The sequence below is a fragment of the Hemitrygon akajei genome, chromosome 2 (genome assembly GCF_048418815.1).
Source record: "Hemitrygon akajei chromosome 2, sHemAka1.3, whole genome shotgun sequence".
NCBI lineage: Eukaryota > Metazoa > Chordata > Chondrichthyes > Myliobatiformes > Dasyatidae > Hemitrygon > Hemitrygon akajei.
Genome location: NC_133125.1, coordinates 89,002,211 through 89,021,983, shown reverse-complemented (window position 1 = coordinate 89,021,983; position 19,773 = coordinate 89,002,211).

The following is a 19,773-nucleotide window of genomic DNA, read 5'->3' as shown; positions in this document are numbered from 1 at the left end:
GAATGGGTTCAGGGACCTTGAGAGCAGGGTGTGCACTCCCGGTTGTTTGAAACTGTTTCCATTGTTGACAAGTTAAACCCTTCCTCAAAACCGACAACATCAGTGAACAAGGTGATGAAGGACTCTTGCCTTTGTCAGTCAGAGCACCAAGTACAAGAGTTGGAATGGCATGACTCAGCTGCGCATGATATTCTGAGATCACTCCTACAGTACTGTATGCAGTTTAGGTCATCCAGCTGTACAGAGGATGCCATTAAGCTGCAAAGAGTGCAGTAAAGGTTCCCAAGGATGCTGGACATCTTGAGACAGAAGGAAAGATCAACTAGGCAGGAGCTGTGTTTCCCCAATCATAGGAAGCGAAGGGAAGAGCTTGAGTATAATACAATCAAAAAGGACAAAGATAAGTCAGCTTTGTTCCCCAGGCAGATCAGTATTTAAACTAATGGGAAAGTACCTGTCACACCGGTCTTTCCCCAGGGAATGGTACACCAAAAGCAGAGGACATAGATTTACGATGAGAAGGGAAAAATTTAAAGCAGACCAGATTATATGAAACAAGTGCTGGAGGTAGGTAAACCAGTGTCATTTAGGAAGCACTTGGATAGGTATTTGGAGTAGCAGGATTTAGAGAGATTATGGGCCAAACACAGGAAACTGGTCCTGGCTCTTCTATTAATCACACATTTTCTAGATTACTGAAATCAAAAGCCTGTAACTTCCCTTTCAAAACTGAGCTTCTGAACTGCCTGCACAACCTGCCATTATTGTGGATAAGCTGAAGGCTCAGAGGTACAGGCTGGTTGCAGCCTGGCGTGTACGGGCCAGATAGAGGTGGACGGGCCCAGGGCCTGAGAACAAAGTAGAAGCCAACATCTGGCCATTGCTGGAGTGGACTTGGAGCCCATTTGAAGTGGCGGCCCTGAGTTAAGACAGCAGGGCCTGGGCCCAAGAGCAAGGAAGGAGCCAGCGTTTGACCGATTTAAGCACCAGACCAGATTGAAAAGTTCAGGGTGTCGGGAGCAGAGGTGAAGGACGGGCCAGTGTTCAGCTCGCCGCTCGGTGAGGTCTACTCATCTCTGTGCTGAACCGAGGCTATGGCCCACAACTAATGGACTCTTGGACTGGCTGCAGTGATGACTGGTTTTGTGGCTGTAAACTCACTTTTGTGAACTTTGGTTCTGAGTGTTAATTCAGTAGTGGATACAACCAAGTCCATCACGGGTAAAGTCCTCTCCATCATTGAGCAAAGGGGATAACTTCACTCATTTACACATGCCACAACACTGAAATGTTTCCACAACCTATGGACTCACTTTCAAAGACTCTTCATCTCACGTTCTCTATATTTATTGCTTATCTATTAATTTTTTTTATTATTATTTCTTCCTTTTTGCATTTTGTTGTCTTCTGCACACAGGTTGAACACATAAGTTGGTGCAGTTTTTCATTGATTCTCTAATGGTTACTATTCTATTATGGATTTATTTAATATTCCTGCAAGAAAATAAATCTCAGGCCTGTATATAGTGGCATATGTATACTTTGAAAATAAATGCACTTTGAACTTTGAACTTTCAATTCTATATTTGCTTACCTTTTTATCGAACGCTGGGTGTGTTTTAAATGGGTTCTATTGGGTTTCTTCATTTTGGGGCTGCCTGTAAGGAGACAGTTCTCAAGTTTGTTATACATACTTCGATAATAAATGTACTTTGAACTTTGAACTTGGCTATTGGGCTCCATGTACTCATTAGGTCAGAGGCCCCTATGTGTGTTGTATTGTGCTATTATTCATTGACATTGATTATATCCTTACCGGATTGGGACTGGGCCCTAAAGCAAAAAACAAACCGTTATTTAGCAGATTTAAACACTAAGCCAGATTTAAAAGACCAAGGCCTCAAGGCCGAGGGTGACGACAAACTGGTGTTCAACTCACTTCCCTGTGACAGCCAAGATTCACCACCTGAGCCCGTGTTGTCTGTCTGGAACTGGCGCATCTCTCTCTCTTCTCACTGCTACCATTGAGCAGGAGGTACAGGAGTCCAGGGTCCATGTCACCAGGTTTGGAAGCAGGTGTCGCCCTGCAGTCTTTGGGATCCTGGACGGGCGTCACTTGCCTCAGTGTTGAGCTGACTCTAAAATCAGCTGACTCTAAAAAGCTGAAATGATTGACTATCTGGAAGATGTCACCCAAGGAATCATTGTTAGCTACACCAACTTGACAACACATGTGCTGGAACTGACATTAAACATCTTGAATCTTGTTCTTTTTCACATTGGATGTTTAGTGATCTTTGTTTTGCGGGTTTTTTTCATGGAATCTATCGTCTTTCTTTGTTTTGTGGCTGCCAGCAAGAAAACAAATCTCAAGATTGGATATGGTATATATACTTCGATAATAAATGTACTTTGAACTTTCATACTCTGGTAGCTTTACTAAAACATGCCTTATTTATCTTTATATTGAAGTTTACAAGCCTATTCATTGATATAGAACAGACACCCTTTCCCTTAAATATATTTCTGTGAATAGACCATTTAGGTGCCATTTTGCCTTGCACATACAAGGGAAATAATTATAAACATCTCCTCCATTTCCCAGACAACTGCCCTCACCCTGCCACCTTTACAGAGATAGCGTTCCTCTCGCCCTCAATTTTTCCTCTACTTTTTTTTAACAACTGCACAGACCATAATTCTGAGCTGGAAATTTTTATATGGCCCGAAAAGTGTACAATTATTTGTATTTTTTTTTGCAATATGTATACTATAAATGTCTAGAATGAAAAATGAAAAATCACATACTGTTGATTATATATGTTAATTGAAGGGTATAATGACATGCAGTACAATAAACTTTTTCTTGTCTTTCATTACAAATACATTGTCTCTAAAAACTGTCCAGATTAAATTTGCATCCATATAAAAAAAATCATAATCCTCATTAGATCATCCAAATGTTCGACTTCTAGTCTGTTTCTGGATTAAATTTAATCAAATTCATAAGACTGAATCCACATTAGCAGTCAGCACTAGAAGCTTGAAATGATCCAACAATATCTCAACAAGAATTGATAATTCTTCAAATTCTTCATTTCAAAGAACATAGAACAACATATCAGTGACTGTCTTTATTGACCCAGCCATAACTTTCTCAGAAACAACAAATTTGAAATCACGGTATTGCTGTGATATTTTTGAGGTGATGCTTTCTTCGTAGTTCATAACAGTAGCTGAGTAATTTTTTGTCAGTCCTACCATGTTTTCTTTTCCAGATTCAAAGCTAATCATGTTTGCAATTGCAACAGGGTCAAAAATTTGCCATTCTCTTAACTCATCATCAGGAAATCTATTATCCAAGTGACTACACACATGTTGAATGAATTGAATAATAGGCACAGTATTGACATCAAAATTTATAGATGCAAGTAATCACTTTGTCACTCCAATAAACAGTATTGCCAAGATATTGTGACCGTAACTTGTTACTTTATGCTTTTGCATACTATACTCAAGCAGGTTTTTTGAAGGAATTTTCAAAAAGATGACATATTTTCAGCTTCCATTTTGTGTGTATTGTTACAATTTATAACAATGCTGTAACTTGCAATGCTGACAATGGAAATACATTGAAGCTCGAAAATGTTTCGATGTAAAGGTTGTGGTACATTTATTATTTTGAAACTGTATGATTCTATTCATTAACACTTCATTAATACAATGATTTTAACATAGATTTCAAAATTATATTAATATTATATAAAAGGACATTCCAGCTGAGCAGCAACAAAGTTACGCAGCCAAGAGAGGACAGTGCACCCCACGAACCTCCGCATCCAGAAATTCATTCTCTGCAACTTCAGCCATCTTCAACAGGATCCTACTGCCAAATATTTCTTTATCCCTGCCCAATTCCTGGCTTTCTGGAGGGGTCTCTCCCTCTGTGATTCCCTTGTCCATTCATCTATCCCTACTAATCTCCTTCTTGACACTTATCCTTGCAAGCAAAAGTTCTGCACCTGCCCATTCACCTCCTCCCTTACCTCCAATCAGGATGCCAAACAGTTCTTTGAGTTGTCTCCTGTATCCACTGCCCCCAACGGGACCTCTTCTACATTGATGAGACCGAATGTAAATTGGGATCCACTTTGCTGAGCACCTTTGCTCCATCAGCAAAAAGCAGGATCTCCAACCATTTTAATTCCAATCTCCATTCCCATTCTGGCATGTCTTTCCATGGCCTCTTCTACTGCACAATGAGGCCACTCTCAGTTGGAGGAGCAACACCTCACATTCCACCCTGGGTAGCCTCCAACCTAATAACAAGAACATCAACTTCTCCAACTTCTGGTGATTTTCCTCCTTCTCCTTTCCCTTTCCCTCCTCTTCCATTACCCACTCTAGTTCCCCTCTTACTTCGTCTCTTCTCCTCACTTGTCTATCACTTCCTGCTGGTACACCTTCTCTTAACCCTTTCTCCCATGGTCCACTCCCCTCTCCTATCAGATTTCTTCCTCTCTTGCCCTTTACCTTCTCATTGAACCATAGAACATTACAGCACAGAAACAGGCCTTTTGGCCCTTTTTGGCTGTGCCAAACCATTTTTCTCCACCTATCACCTCTCAGCTTCTTACATCTTCTCCCTCCCCCACCCAAATGGCTTCACCTATCACCTTCAGGTTTTATTCCTTCCCCTCACCTTCTTAATCTGACTTCCTCCCACTTCCTTTCCGCTCCTGACAGGGGGTCTCAGCCTGAAACATTGGCTATTTATTCATTTTCACAGATGCTGCCTGACCTGCCATGTTCCTTTGGCATTTTAAGTGGGTTACTTGGAAAATAATTAAAACAGGTTGATGACTTTTACCTTTTGTCACATGTGCGCCTCACTAAAGTAAGTTGAAGTGTTTACATTCTCCTGGGCTCTCACATTTTGCTTTTGATTAGTTTTTAGAGTTGTAAAACATAAAAATGGTGATGAGTAACTTTAAAACCAAAGCCAAGATGTCTACATACCTGTTCAAGCAAACGAGATATTCAGCTTTTAAAAAGCGCAGCATGCTTTCTTTGCAAGAGGAGAGAAACATTGTTTTTATCTTCGCATAGGGAGAAAGACAGTGAAGTTAAAAAAGGCAGAAATGGACAAAATTCACTACCTTACTCATTTTTAATATATAGTATTTCTGTTTTTTTACATTTTTAAATCTATTCAATATACATAATTGATTTACTTGTTTATTTATTAATATTTTTATTTCATTTAGAAACATAGAGCATAGAAACATAGAAAACCATCAGCACAATACAGGCCCTTCAGCCCACAATGCTGTACCGAACATGTACTTACCTTAGAAATCACCTAGGGTTACCCATAGCCCTCTATTTTTCTAAGCCCCATGTATCTATCCAGGAGTCTGACCCTATTGAAAGACCCTATTGTGTCCGCCTCCACCACCGTCACTGGCAGCCCATTCCACACACTCAACACTCTCTGTGTAAAAAACTCACCCCTAACATTTCCTCTGTACCTACTTCCAAGCTTCCATAAAACTGTGCCCTCTCATGCTAGTCATTTCAGCCCTGGGAAAAAGACTTTGACTATCCACATGATTAATGCCTCTCATCATCTTATACACCTCTATCAGGTCACCTCTCATCCTCCGTCTCTCCGAGGAGAATAGACCAAGTTCATTCAACCTATTCTCATAAAGCATGCTCCCCAATGCAAGCAACATCCTTGTAAATCTCCTCTGCACCTTTTCTATGGTTTCCACATCCTTCCTGTAGTGAGGTGACCAGAACTGAGCACAGTACTCCAAGTGGGATCTGACCAGGTTCCAGGGCATTTATTATTATTATTATGATTTTATCTGCTAGATTATGTATTGCATTGAACTGCTGCTGCTAAATTAACAAATTTCACGTCACATGCCAGTGATAATAAACCTGATTCTGATTCTGAGTGATAATATTAATTAATAAATAAGCAGAAATGGCTGTTTACATTGGAAAGATAGATGGGTTCAATGGCACAAGAAATAACTGGGTGATGTTTACAGAATGGGTTGAGCAATATTTTGAGGGAAATGAAATAGCCATTATCTGAGCATTGTCAGTTTAGAGATGGACTGAATGATGCACTGAGAGATCATTTAGTTTGTGGAAGCATTCAAAAATGGCTCTTAACTGAACCACTACACACATTTAAAAGAGCAGTTGAACTCACTGTATTAATGGAAACCATTGCTGTAATTGAGTTGCAGTCAGGAATGAAAGTGAGAGTGAATAGACTGGCAATCTCTAAACAGAAAACTGCTTGACTAAACAAACTGTGTTACCATTTTGGCAGGGGCTCACATACACCAGACCATTGCAGGTTTAAAGGTGAAACATGCAGAAAATGCCACAAAGTAGGACACACACAAAGAGCATTTTGGACAGGCAAAAAAATGGACTGCACAGAGAAGAGAAAAAGGTAAAAATTCAACTTGCAGTTTCAAAAAAAAACACTATTAAGCATACTGTTGATGAAAAATCTGATAATGACGAGATCAATTGCAAAGAAAGCACATCAGCACCTTTACTTCCTTAGGAGTCCGCAGGGTTTCAGCGTGACATCAAAAACTTTGACAAGCTTTCATAGATGTGTAGTGGAGAGTATATTCTCCATCTGCTTCACAACCTGGTATGGAAACACCAATGCTTTTGAATAGAAGATCCTACAAAAGATCGTGGATTCAGGCCATAGAACCATAGAACTATAGAACACTACAGCACAGTACAGGCCCTTCAGCCCTCCATGTTGTGCTGACCCATATAATCCTTTAAAAAAAGTACTAAACCCACACTACCCCATAACCTTCCATTTTTCTTTCATCCATGTGCCTGTCCAAGAGGCTCTTAAATACCCCTAATGTTTTAGCCTCCAACACCATCCCTGGAAAATCATTCCAGGCACCCACAACCCTCTGTGTAAAAAAAACTTACCCCTGATGTCTCCCCTAAACTTCCCTCCCTTAATTTTGTACATATGCCCTCTGGTGTTTGCTATTGGTGCCCTGGGAAACAGGTACTGACTATCCAACTTATCTATGCCTCTCGTAATCTTGTAGACCTCTATCAAGTCTCCTCTCATTCTTCTACGCTCCAAAGAGAGAAGTCCCAGCTCTGCTAACCTTGCTTCATATGACTTGTTCTCCAATCCAGGCAACATCCTGGTAAATCTCCTCTGCACCCTTTCCATAGCTTCCACATCCTTCCTATAGTGAGGTGACCAGAATTGAACACAATACTCTAAGTGGGGCCTCACCAGAGATTTGTAGAGTTGCAACATGACCTCTCTACTCTTGAACTCAATCCCCCTGTTAATTAAGCCTAGCATCCCATAGGGCTTCTTAACTATCCTATCAACCTGTGCAGCGACCTTGAGGGATGTATGGATTTGAACCCCAAGGTCCCTCTGTTCATCCACACCCTTAAGTAATTGACCATTAATCCTGTACTCAGTCTTCTGGTTCATCCTTCCAAAATGCATCACCTCACACTTGTCTGGATTGAACTCCATCTGACATTTTTCTGCCCAACCCTGTCTATATCCTCTTGTAACCTTCAACCACTTACAGCTCCATCCACAACTCCTCCAATCTTTGTGTCATCAGCAAACTTACTCACCCATCCTTCCGCCTCTACATCCAGGTCAATTATAAAAATCACAAACAGCAGGGATCCCAGGACAGATCCTTGTGGCACTCCACTAATCACCGACCTCCAGGCAGAATACTTTTCTTCCACAACTACCCTCTGCTTTCTTCCTCTAAGCCAATTTTTTATCCAAGCAGCCAAGGTTCCACTTATCCCATGCCTCATGACTTTCTGGATGAGTCTCTCATGAGGGACCTTGTCAAATGCTTTGCTAAAGTCCATGTAGACCACATCCACTGCCCTACCCTCATCAATTTCTTTTATAACCTCTTCAAAAAACTCAATCAGGCTCGTGAGGCACGTTCTTCCCTTCACAAAGCCATGTTGACTATCCATGAGTAGACTGTACTTCTCCAAATGCTTATAGATCCTATCCTTAAGAATCCTTTCCAGTAGTTTGCATACCACTGACGTAAGACTCACCCGTCTATAGTTCCCAGGTTTCTCCCTATTAACTTTTTTTAAACAAGGGAACTACATTTGCCATTCTCCAGTCCCCCGGCACTTCCCCTGTAGCCAAAGAGGATTCAAAGATCATAGCTAATGCTCCTGCGATCTCTTCTCTCAATTCCCACAACAACCTGGGGTGTATCATATCTGGCCCTGGGGATTTATCAATCTTAATGTTTTTAAGAAGATCCAGCACTTCTTCTTCCCTAATCTCCACATTGTCCAGCACACAGGTCTGCTCTACTTCAACCTCATCCTGACCAAGATCCTTTTTACTTGTGAATACTGAAGCAAAGTATTCATTTAGGACCTCCCCAACCTCCTCCGCCTCCAGGCACATGTTGCCCTCTTTATCTTTTAGCGGTCCCACCTTCATTCTCATCATCCTCCTGTTCTTCACATATGCATAGAATGCCTTGGGGTTCTCCTTAACCCTACATGCCAAGACCTTCTCATGCCCCCTTTGAGCTCTACAAAGTCCTTTCTTTAGCTCCTTCCTGGCTACCCTATATTTCTCATAAGCCCCTCCTACTTCCTGCTTCTTATATCTAACATATGCTTCCTTTTTCCTCTTAACGAGTTGTATCACATGTTTCATCAGCCACGGTTCCCTTCTCCTACCATTTTTTCCTTGCCTCAGTGGGACAAACCTATCCTGAACCCAGCTCAAGTGGTCCCTAAGCTTCTACCACATTACTTCTGTGCTTTCCCCTTTGAACATCTGTTTCCAATTTACTTTCGCGAGTTCCTGCCTCATCCCTTCAAAGTTGGCCCTTCCCCAGTTAAGCACTTTACCATTTCATCTGATTTTATCCCTTTCCATAGCTATGCTGAAGCTAAGGGAATTGTGGTCACTCTCACCAAAATGCTCCCCCCCCCCCAAGAGGTCTGTCACCTGGCCAGGTTCATTACCCAGAACTAGATCCAGTATAGCCTCTCCTCTCATCGGCTGGTCCACATACTGTGTCAGCAATCCTTCTTAAACACACCTGACAAATTCAGCCCCATCTATCCCTTTTACTCAGGAGGTGCCAGTCAATATGAGGGAAGTTGAAATCACCCATAACTACTACCCTGTATTTCCTGCTCCATTCTAAAATCTGCCTGCTTATCTGCTCCTCGGAGTCCCGAGGGCTATTTGGGGGCCTATAGACTACTCCCAGCACAGTGATTGATCCCTTCCTATTTCTGACTTCCACCCAGACTGACTCCGTGGACACTCCCTCTGCTGCGTCCTCCCTTTCTATAGCCGTGATACTATCCCTGACCAGCAATGCCACTCCCTCCCCTTTTCTACTTCCCATCCTATTCTTTTTAATACATCACCAGTAAAAGTCCTTCCAACCATTGAGGACATCTACATGAAACACTACTGCAGGAAAGCAGCATCTATCATCAGAGATCCTCACCTCCCAGGACATGCTCTTTTCTCGCTGCTGCCATCAGGTAGCCTTAGGATTCACACCACCAGGTTCAGGAACAGTTACTACCCCTCAACCATCAGGCTCTTGATCAAAAGGGGATAACTACAATTACTTGCCCATCCATTAAGATGTTCCCACAAACAATGATATCTTTATCTTGTTATTTCATGTTCTCATTATTTATTGCTATTTATTTGTATTTACATTTGTACAATCTGTTGGCTTTTGCATTCCAGTTGATCTTTCACTGATCCTGTTTCAATTATGTTATAATTACTTTTCTGTAGATTTGCTGTGGTAAAATGAATCTCAGGGTTGTATGTGTTGACATACAGTAGATGTACTCCAAGTACTCTGATAATAAAATTTACTTGAACTATGAATGACACAGGACTGTGTAGCCTTGAGATCAACAATGTGAAAACTAACATGAGACAAGCAATCCATCTGATACCAGACGTAAACAGCGAGTTAGTTAAAATGGAATTGGATACTAGTTTGGCTGTTTCAGTCACTCCACAAATGAGTTTGTACAGCACTTCAAAACTGCTGAAATGAAGTCTGCAGACATGCAACTAAGAACTTACTGTGGAGAAATAAAATTTGTAAAGGGAAATACATCAACCAGGAAGCTACATTAGGCTGGTATGTGGTAAAAACAGGAGGACAAGCATCGTAGGATAGTGAATGGCTGAGACAATTGCAACTTGATTAGAGATTGATCCACCATTTGCATGTCATATTCAGTGCAATAAAGTCAACTAAAAGTGAATTAATAAAGGTATTGGATGTTGCCACAGCAGTGTTTAGGGATGGCATTAGAAAACTCTGACATATCAAGGGTAGAATAGTGTTAAATAAAAATGCCACACCCCAGTTTTACAAAGCCCGTCCGGTTCCTTATACCATCAGAGATAAAGTAGCCAGTGAGCTAGATCGCATGGAGGCTGGAGGAATTCTGTTCAAGGTTGAGTGCAGCCTATGGTCAACATCAGTGGACCCAGCAGTCAAGAAGGATGGATCTGTCAGGATCTGTGGTGACTTTAAGGTCACCATTAACTCACTACTGAAAGTAGATCAATACCTTCTGTCCAGGATAGAGGATATCTTTGCAAACCTTTCTGGAGGAAAACACTTCAACCAAGTGGGCTTAGTTGAGGCCTACCTACAAATGGACATGGAAGAAGAGTCCAAAGTGCTTTTCATCATGCAGACTCAAAGGGTATTATCATTATAATAGGTTTATTTCTGGAGTAGCATCTACACCTGCACTCTGGCAGAAAGCTATAGACCAGGTGCTGCAAGACTACCCAGGCACTCAGTGTTACCTGGATGACATCATTGTTACCGGTGAGGATGACAAGGAATGCCACCAAAATCTCAAAACATTCTTGAAAATATTATAAGATTATGGGCTCATAGCACAACTCCATAAGTGTGAATCCTTTAAACCAAGCATCACTTACTGTGATCACATCACTGACACACAAAGATTACACGTGTGTTGAGAAAATTCAAGCAGTGGTGGATGCCCCAAGGCCAAAGGATGTGTCAGAGTTTTTTCAATTACTATGACAGGGTTCTGCCAAACCTGGCTACTGATCACCACCCCTTGAACTTACTATCACAGATCAGAAAGAAATGGCAATGGATAAAGCAGTGTGTGGTGGCTTTCCTAAAGGTGAAGAAAATAGTGACAGGCAAAACTACTCAAATATTAAGATCCGCAGCATCCAGTGAAGCTTGCCTGTGATTATGATATAGTGTATGTGCTGTCTTGTCACATGTTATGACTGATAGAAGTGAACGGCCCATAGTTTTTGCATCACACTGTAGAGAAAAAACCTTGAGTCAGGTTTGTGGTCTAAAATGTTTCAATCAGTATTTGCTTGGGAGAGACTTTCCCCTCCTTACTGATCATCACCCACTAGTGCCCATTTTCAATCCACAGAAGGGTGTTCCACTAATAGGAACAGCACAAATGCAGAGCTGGGCTCTGTTTCTTGGAGGACACAATTACAAGATCGAATCCAAGAGGAGGATTAATCATGGAAATGCTGATGATTGTCCTGTTAACCTTTGGGAAAGGAAATACCTGAAAGCCTTACAAAAGAGGACACTCCTCTTGGTGTGTTCTCCCTAATGGAAATTGGAAATCTCTCAATAATGGAAGAGATGATCCCAAGGAAAACTAGAAATGACCAAACTCTGTCTCAGGTCACAATGGCCACACACAATGGTTCTCACAGCAGAAATCCCAGATTCCCCATTTTTACCCGTGTTGGGATGAACTTACCCTTGATGGGGTTGACTTATGTGGGGATTGAGAGTTTTTGTACCATTCAAACTGAGAGCTAAAGTGTTGGAGGAGATACATGCCAGTTATTTAGGGGGTGGCCAAAATTAAAGCATTGCACAAAGCTTTGTCTGGTGGCCTGGGATAGCTCAGCAGATCAAGCAGAGTGCCAACACAAACAGCAAATGCCAAGAACAGTGCCTCTCCATCCCTGGGAATGGCCGGCATTGCCAGAGGATTCATGTGAATTTTGCCAGACCGTTCATGAGCACAAATTTCCTGGTAGTAGCAAATGCAGCTACAAAGTGGCCAGATATGTTCCCAACAGCCTCGCACACTGTTGATATGTTGAGAAGGACTAGTGTTCAGAACACCTAATCAGTGACAATAGACCACAGTTTTGTCCAGGGTCTAAAGAACGCACTGTGAGCAATGTCAGCAGAACTAACACTAACACTGAATCACAAGTTCACCAATTTCCTCCTTGCATACCGCAAAGCAGCACACTCCACAATGAACAACTCACCAGCTGTGCTGTTCCTGGGCCATCCCTTGCTTGGATCTGCTCAAACCCAATCTCAGAAGAAGAATGCAGAACAAACAGCTGAGACAAATGAAGCTCCTCAAACAAGGAGGTTCAATGATTCACTCCTGGACAAGGGACTACAGAGCTGATCAAAAGGGTTATGCGGAATGACTAAGGACAGAAATGGCCCCCTCTCCTACACAGTGGAGATTGTGTCTGATGTGATCTGGAGATGACATATCGATCACTTGAAGAGAGCAGAGTCAATTGCTGGAGAAAGAAGGTGCCCAGAGCTGTCAGAACCACTTCCTGCTGTCCCAGGGTCAACTCCTACAACCATCACAGAAGAGGCCCCAGAACCTGTTAGTTTCACAGCCACAAGTCTCACCTGCCAAGCAGTGTGACCCGAACTTGTCAGAAAAGATGTTATCCCACAAGAGTAAGAAATTCTCAACAGAGATTAAGCCTTTAGGTCTGAAAGGACAATTTAAAATTTGCTATGCTGTGGATGGGTCAGCTATATTATATTGTGTACTATATATCTACGTATATCAGTTGAGATGCATTCTATATTGAGTTGAGTTTATAGCTAAGCAAGGAGGAGTGTTGTATATTTAATACATCCATAATATTTATGTAAAGCTGTAAATACATTGTTGATTAAGAATTCTTTGTTGTTTACATAATTCATTAAGGGTTATATGTAAAAGTACGTGACTAGCATACGTCATTACACCACCACATCATATGTGGGTGCCTCACTGAAGTAAACCTAAGCATACATGCTCTCTCAGGCTCCAGTGTTTTTCTTCCAATTCACTTTTAGTGTTACAAAACATAACCAAATGCATGGAACAGAAGAGTTAATATTTTTCAGAAACATCATCTGTCGCTGAAAAAAATCACACTCTGCTCCAATTCTTGACAGAAACGTATGTATGGCCTTCAATAAGTGGCTGTATCTATTTATATGTCAGACCGAATCAGTTGCTCTGCCTCTCCACCAGGAAGGTAACTTTCTCTCGGCCTTGGTCAACATTTTTGTTGGTTTAATTAATCCATATTGTTATGAACTATAATGAAAACTCACAAGATCTCCTGCCTAACGATACGATCGTATGCTTGGTGCAATGCTGCCATAACTTAAAAGCTAAAGTTACAGTGTATGAAAAATGAATCTGCTGACTGCACTTTGAAAACTCACAAATGCATCAAATTACAGCAACTGCATGGTTCCTAGATTTATACCTAAAACAAGAATTTATTCCTTCTTTAGCTTGATTTGTTGGTAACATGGTTTTCAGTCAATAGCAGTCAGGTTATCTTTCTTTGGTTATACAGTCTTTCAGATCTTCGATTTTCTACCCAAATATTTCAAAAATGAGATACAAATGTTTTTAAATAATTGTCTTGATCTGCAAATATTCAAGGCGCTAAGTGGATAAGAAGCTAAATGATATGCATTTTTCAACAGAAATATAATAAGATGTCATTGGTTTTCTGTCTTAGTAAATAAAAAGAAAGCCTTATGCTGAAACAGCCTGTGATCCCTCCTTGTAAAGAAACAGAAACACTAAGGAGGAAAACAGCTGCAATGAAAAGGTTGAAAGATGTTTTCTTGGCAAATTTGAAGATTATTCCAAAACCTGCAGAAAGAAACTGTCTTGGTCTTCAACAGAGAACTTATTCTGGTTAAGTCAAGTGGAATGCACACCTCCTTTGGGGAACTGAAGTCTATTCATTATTCATAAAGAAGAGTTTCAAGAATGCTTTACACCTACTTCAAGCAAAATTTTTCTTTGGTATGTGAAATAAATTATCTTAACAATCAGACTTCAACTCACAAGTTTGCCTGGCCTACTGTTCATCAGAATGATCAAATACGCGTGCTGATGCCAGGCATTTCTGATCTAGAACACGGTGTTACATCCTGGGGATACAGAAACAACTCAAGGTTCTGTAGCCAATTCTGCAAAACTAAGCTGTTTACTGAAATCAGTGAATACACAAAAATATCCTAATAAATCAAGTCATATCAGACAAGGTTAGAAAATCTATCAAAATATACAGTATCTATGAGAAGTTTATTATAGATAATACTTCAAAGTTCAAAGTAAATTTATTATCAAAGTACATGCTCTATATGTCACCATATACAACCCTAAGATTCATTTCCTTGTGGGCATACTCAGTAAATCCATTGAATTGTAATTATAACAGAATCAGAAAAAGACTGCACCAACTTGGGCATTCAACCAGTATGCAAAAAAACTACAAATTGTGCAAATACAAAGGAAAGAAATAATAATAACGATAAATGAATAAGCAATAAATATTTATAAGATGAGATGAAGAGTCCTTGAAAGTGAGTCCATAGGTTGTGGGAATATTTCAATGACGGGAAAAATGAAGTTGAGGGAAGTTATCCCAGCAGCAGATGATCTAAAATTTTTGAAACAAACCTACTTCATCTAAATTCTAGTTTGACAGAATTTGACTGACAATAACTTATCAAGAATAACACATATTTATTATTTTATGAGTCATTTATTTTAAATTATTTTAATAAGGATGCATTCAGCCTGGATTATTAATTGCTTTCCAAAAAAATTTGCATTGAATTGGTAAGCAGTATTAGTAATGTCACAGATAATGAATTAATCTCCTCAAAACATAGTTTGTATTTCAAAATGAAATCACATTTAAGAACAGATGGCAGTCTGTAAAAGCCTTCATAGGATATCAATTAATCACTTAATAATCTTCATAGCAACAACACTTTTGATTAATTGGCTTGGCCCGCTCCCAGAATTCACTATGGGTGTTCACTGGTATTGTAAAGTGTAATCAATAAAGAAGAGTTTGAGAATCTGTCAGATTTGTTGTCAAAACTGGGATAGCAGTCAGGAAGAAAAGCAGTTCTGTCACAGTATCCTTCAGTGAAAACTATGGTTCATTAAAGGATATGATCCCAGGCTGAGTGTGCTCCTGTTACACGATGTGGGAAGTCTGGGAGACCTCGACTCTCCCTGATAACTGTATCTGCAAGAAGTGTGCCTGGCTGCCGTTCCTTACATAGAGAGCTGGAGCTGGTTGACTTACGGATCACTTGGGAGAATGAGGTGTTTATAGATAGGAACTACATGGAGGCAGTTACACCGAAGTTGCAGCAGACAGGTAGCCCGGTGACTGCCAACACAGAGGAAGGGATTAAGCAGTCAGTGAATATAGAACAGAGAACATTACAGTATATTACAGGCCCTTCAGCCCACAAAGTTATGCCAACCTACTGTAAGATCAATTTAACACTTCCCTTCTACATAAACCTCAATTTTTTTATCAACTTAAAGGGAGATCTTAAATGGATTTTTTGCATCTGTATTTACTCGGGAGATGGACACAGAGTCTATAGGAATGAGGCAAAGCAGCAGTGAGTTCATGGACCCTGTACAGATTACAGAGGGGGAGGTGTTTGCTGTCTTCAGGCAAATTAGGGTGGATAAAGCCCCAGGGACTGACAATGTGTTCCCTCGGACCCTGTGGGAGACTAGTGCAGAAATTGTAGGAGCCCTAGCAGAGATATTTAAAACATCCTTTAACCATGGGTGAGGTGCTGGAGGTTTGGAGGATAGCTAATGTTGTTCCATTGTTTAAGAAAGGCTGTAAGAATAAGACAGGAGTTTATAAGCCAGTGAGCCTGACATCAGTAGTGGGTAAGTTATCGGAAGGTATTCTAAGGGGCTAGATTTATAAGCATTTGAATAGACAGGGAGAAGTAGACGGTTGCCTCTCTGACAGGAGGCCTGTAACTAGTCATGTGCTGTCGGGATCGTAACTGGGTCCATTGTTGTTTGTCATGTATACTAAAAATCTGGATGATAATGTGGTAAACTGGATCAGCAGATTTGCAGATGACAGCGAGATAGGGGGTGTAGTGTGGACAGCGAAGAAGGCTATCAAAACTTGCAGAGGTATCTGGATCAGCTGGAAAAATGGGCTGAAAAATGTCAGGTGCAGTTAATGCAGAAAGTGTGAGGAGTTGCATTGAGGGAGAATAAACCAGGTAGGACTTACATGGTGAGTGGTAGGGTGCTGAAGAGTGTGATAGGACAGAAGGATATGGGAATACAAATTGTAAATCCTTGAATGTGGCAGTACAGGTAGATGGGGCCATAAAGAATGCTTTTGGCACATTGGCCTTCATTAATCAAACTATTAAGTACAGGAATGGGATGTTATGTTGAAGTTGTATAAGATGTTGATGGGGCCTAATTTAGAATATTGTGACAGTTTTGGTCACTTGCCTACAGGAAAAATGTAAATAAAATTGAAAGACTGCAGAGAAAATTTACAAGGATGTTGCCAGGAGTCGAGGACCTGAGTTATAGGGAAAGGTTGAATAGGTTAGGACTTTACTCCCTAGAAAAGAGAAGAACATGGAGAGATTTGACAGAGGTGTACAAATTTATGAGGGATATAGATAGGGTAAATGCAAGCAGGCTTTTTCCACTAAGGTTGGGTGAGACTAAAACTAGAGGTCATGGGTTAAGGGTGAAAGGTGAAATGTTTAAGGGAGAACGTCCTCATTCCGAGGGTGGTGAGAGGGTGGAACGAGCTGCCAGCAGAAGTGGTGGATGCGGGTTCAATTTCAACATATAAGAAAAGTCTGGATAGGTACGTGGATGGGAGGGGTATGGAGGACTGTAGTCCAGGTGTAGTTCGATGGGGCGAGGCAGATTAATAGTTCGGTATGAACTAAATTAGCCAAATGGCCTGTTCCTATGCTAAAGTGTTCTATGACTCGATAATTCTATTCATGTGCCTAAGAGTCTCCTAATGTTTCTGCCTCTGCCACCATCCTGGCATCACACTCCAAGCAACCACCACTCTCTGCGTGAAAACTTACCTCTGACATCCCTCCAAACTTCCCTACAATCACCTTAAAATTATCCCCCTCGAGGGACCCCTGCCACAATATGTAGATGCCTCAATGGCAATGAACCATGTCAAGTGTCAGACCTCTTGATGGGTGAGCATTTCCGGCACATAGAACCCCAAAAAAGAACAACGTTGGAACCCCAAAGCCCCCCCACCCCTCCTCCATGCAAGCTGCAGCAACCTCTCCCCTCCCACCCACCCATTTCAGCAGAAAGCGCCAGCACTCATCACCCACCAAACAGTAACAAAGCACCCAAAGAGAGACAATAATCTGCAGCCAACAAAAACTGTTGTTTACCCGACAGTTCAACTTGCTTCATGCTCTCTCTCTCTCGCTAACAAGAGACAGAGGTGTCACCCATTTCCACAGCAAAAGGGGAGACTGCCAGTCGCTCTTATGATATCACAGTCTGCCACGTCTGGAGTAAGCATAACTCTATGTTCCTAGGCATAGCCTTGGACAGGGACAAAAGCATGGGTAAGTATTTAATTTGATGCAGGTGAATCATGACATGAATAGTCAGGAACGTTGGAGGGCAAATTGGTAACAGGCGTCCGGAGAGAAATTTAAAATGGAAACACTTTGGGAGCCACTTGCATGGGGTTCTGGATGTTTGTCTGATTGAATCAGAGAAATGATGCTCGGGCAAAGGAATCATATTTGACAAGAGAATGGAACATGCAGTCAAGAGAAGGAAGGAAGCATACTTAAGGTTTATGAAGGACTTTTCAAAGCTATAAGGTAGAAAAGAAGGAGCTTAAGAAAGGACGTGGGAGAGCTAAAAGGGAACATGACTAGAGTGAGGCTAAGACCAATCAGGGTTAAATGAGGCAATGTGCCTGGAGTCATGGGAGGTAGGGGGTGTCCTTAGTGAATACTTTGCTATAGTAGTCACCAATGAGATCATCTTATCTCCTCCACATTCGCCATCATCGCAGGTGCCCCATAAGGCTCTGTGCTCAGCTCCCTGCTCTATACTTGTGTGGTTAAGTAGGGCTCTAATACCATATTCAAGTTTGCTGATGACTCCACTTGTGGTGGCTGAATCCAAGTTGGTGACAAGTTGACATATAGGAGGAAGACTGAAAATCTGTTTGAATGGTGCCAGAACAACAACCTTTTGCTCAACATCAACAAACCCAAAGGGATCATTATTGACTACAGGAGGATGAAGTCAGAGGTCCATGAACCAGTCCTCGTTAGGGGATCTGGAGGTGTAGAGGGTCAGTAAATTTAAACTCCTTGTCATTATCATTTCAGAAGATCTGTTCTGGGCCCAGCAGGTAACTGCATTATAAAGAAGGCATGGAATGCCTCTGCTGTCTTAGATGTTTGTGCAGTTTAGGCATGTCATCTAAAACTCTGACAAACTTCTAACAATGCACAGTATCCTGACTGGTCACATCACAGCCTGGTATAGAAATACCAACGCCCATGAATGGAAAACCCAACAAAAAGTGGTAGATATAGCCCAGTCCATCACAGGAAAAGCCTTTCCCTCCTTCCAGCACATCTGCAAGGAGTAGTGCCACATGAAAGAGCATCCATCAACAAGGACCCCCACCATCCAGGCCACGCTGCTGCCATCGGAAAGGAGGTACAGGAGCCTTATGTCCCACAACACCAGGTTCAGGGTTAGTTATTGCCCTTCGACCATCAGGGTCCTGAACCAGTGTGGATAACCTCAGTCTCCTCACAACCTATGGACTCACTTTCAAGGGCTCTGCAACTCTTGTTCTCCATATTATTTATTACTTATCTATTTATTTAATTTTCATTTGTATTTGCACAGTTTGGCTTCTTTTATAAATTGGTTGTTTGTCCATCATTGTGTATAACCTCACATTGAGTATATTGTTTTTATTTGTTTCTATTGTGAATGCCCGCAAGAAAGTGAATCTCAGGATAGTATAAAATGAGATAGATGTAGTTTGATAATAAATTTACCTTGAACTTTGGAAAGCGAGGGAAGAAATGACGGCACCTTTGACGATAATCTTCGCATTCTCAGCAGTAGTACCAGCTGATCGGAGGGTGGTGGGTGTTATTCTTTTGTTCAAGAACGTTTATAAAGATAGTGCTAGGAATGAATGATGTACAGTTACATCAAAAGTGGGAAAACTATTGAGGAGGATTCCTAAAGACAGGATTCCTAAGCATTTGGGCAGCATCGTCTGATTTGGGATTGTTGTCATGGGCTTTGTGGTGATTGGTCATGCCTCTTGAGACTGAATGACATCTTCAAAGAAGTGACAAAACAAATTGATGAAGGCAGAGCAGTGGATGTGGTGTATATGGATTTTAGTAAAGTGTTTGGCAAGTTTCCCTATTAGTCAGAAAGTCAGGATGCATGGGATCCAAGGAAACATGACTGTGTAGATTCAGAATTTTCTTGCCTACAGAAGGCAGAGGGTGGTAGAAGATGGAATATGTT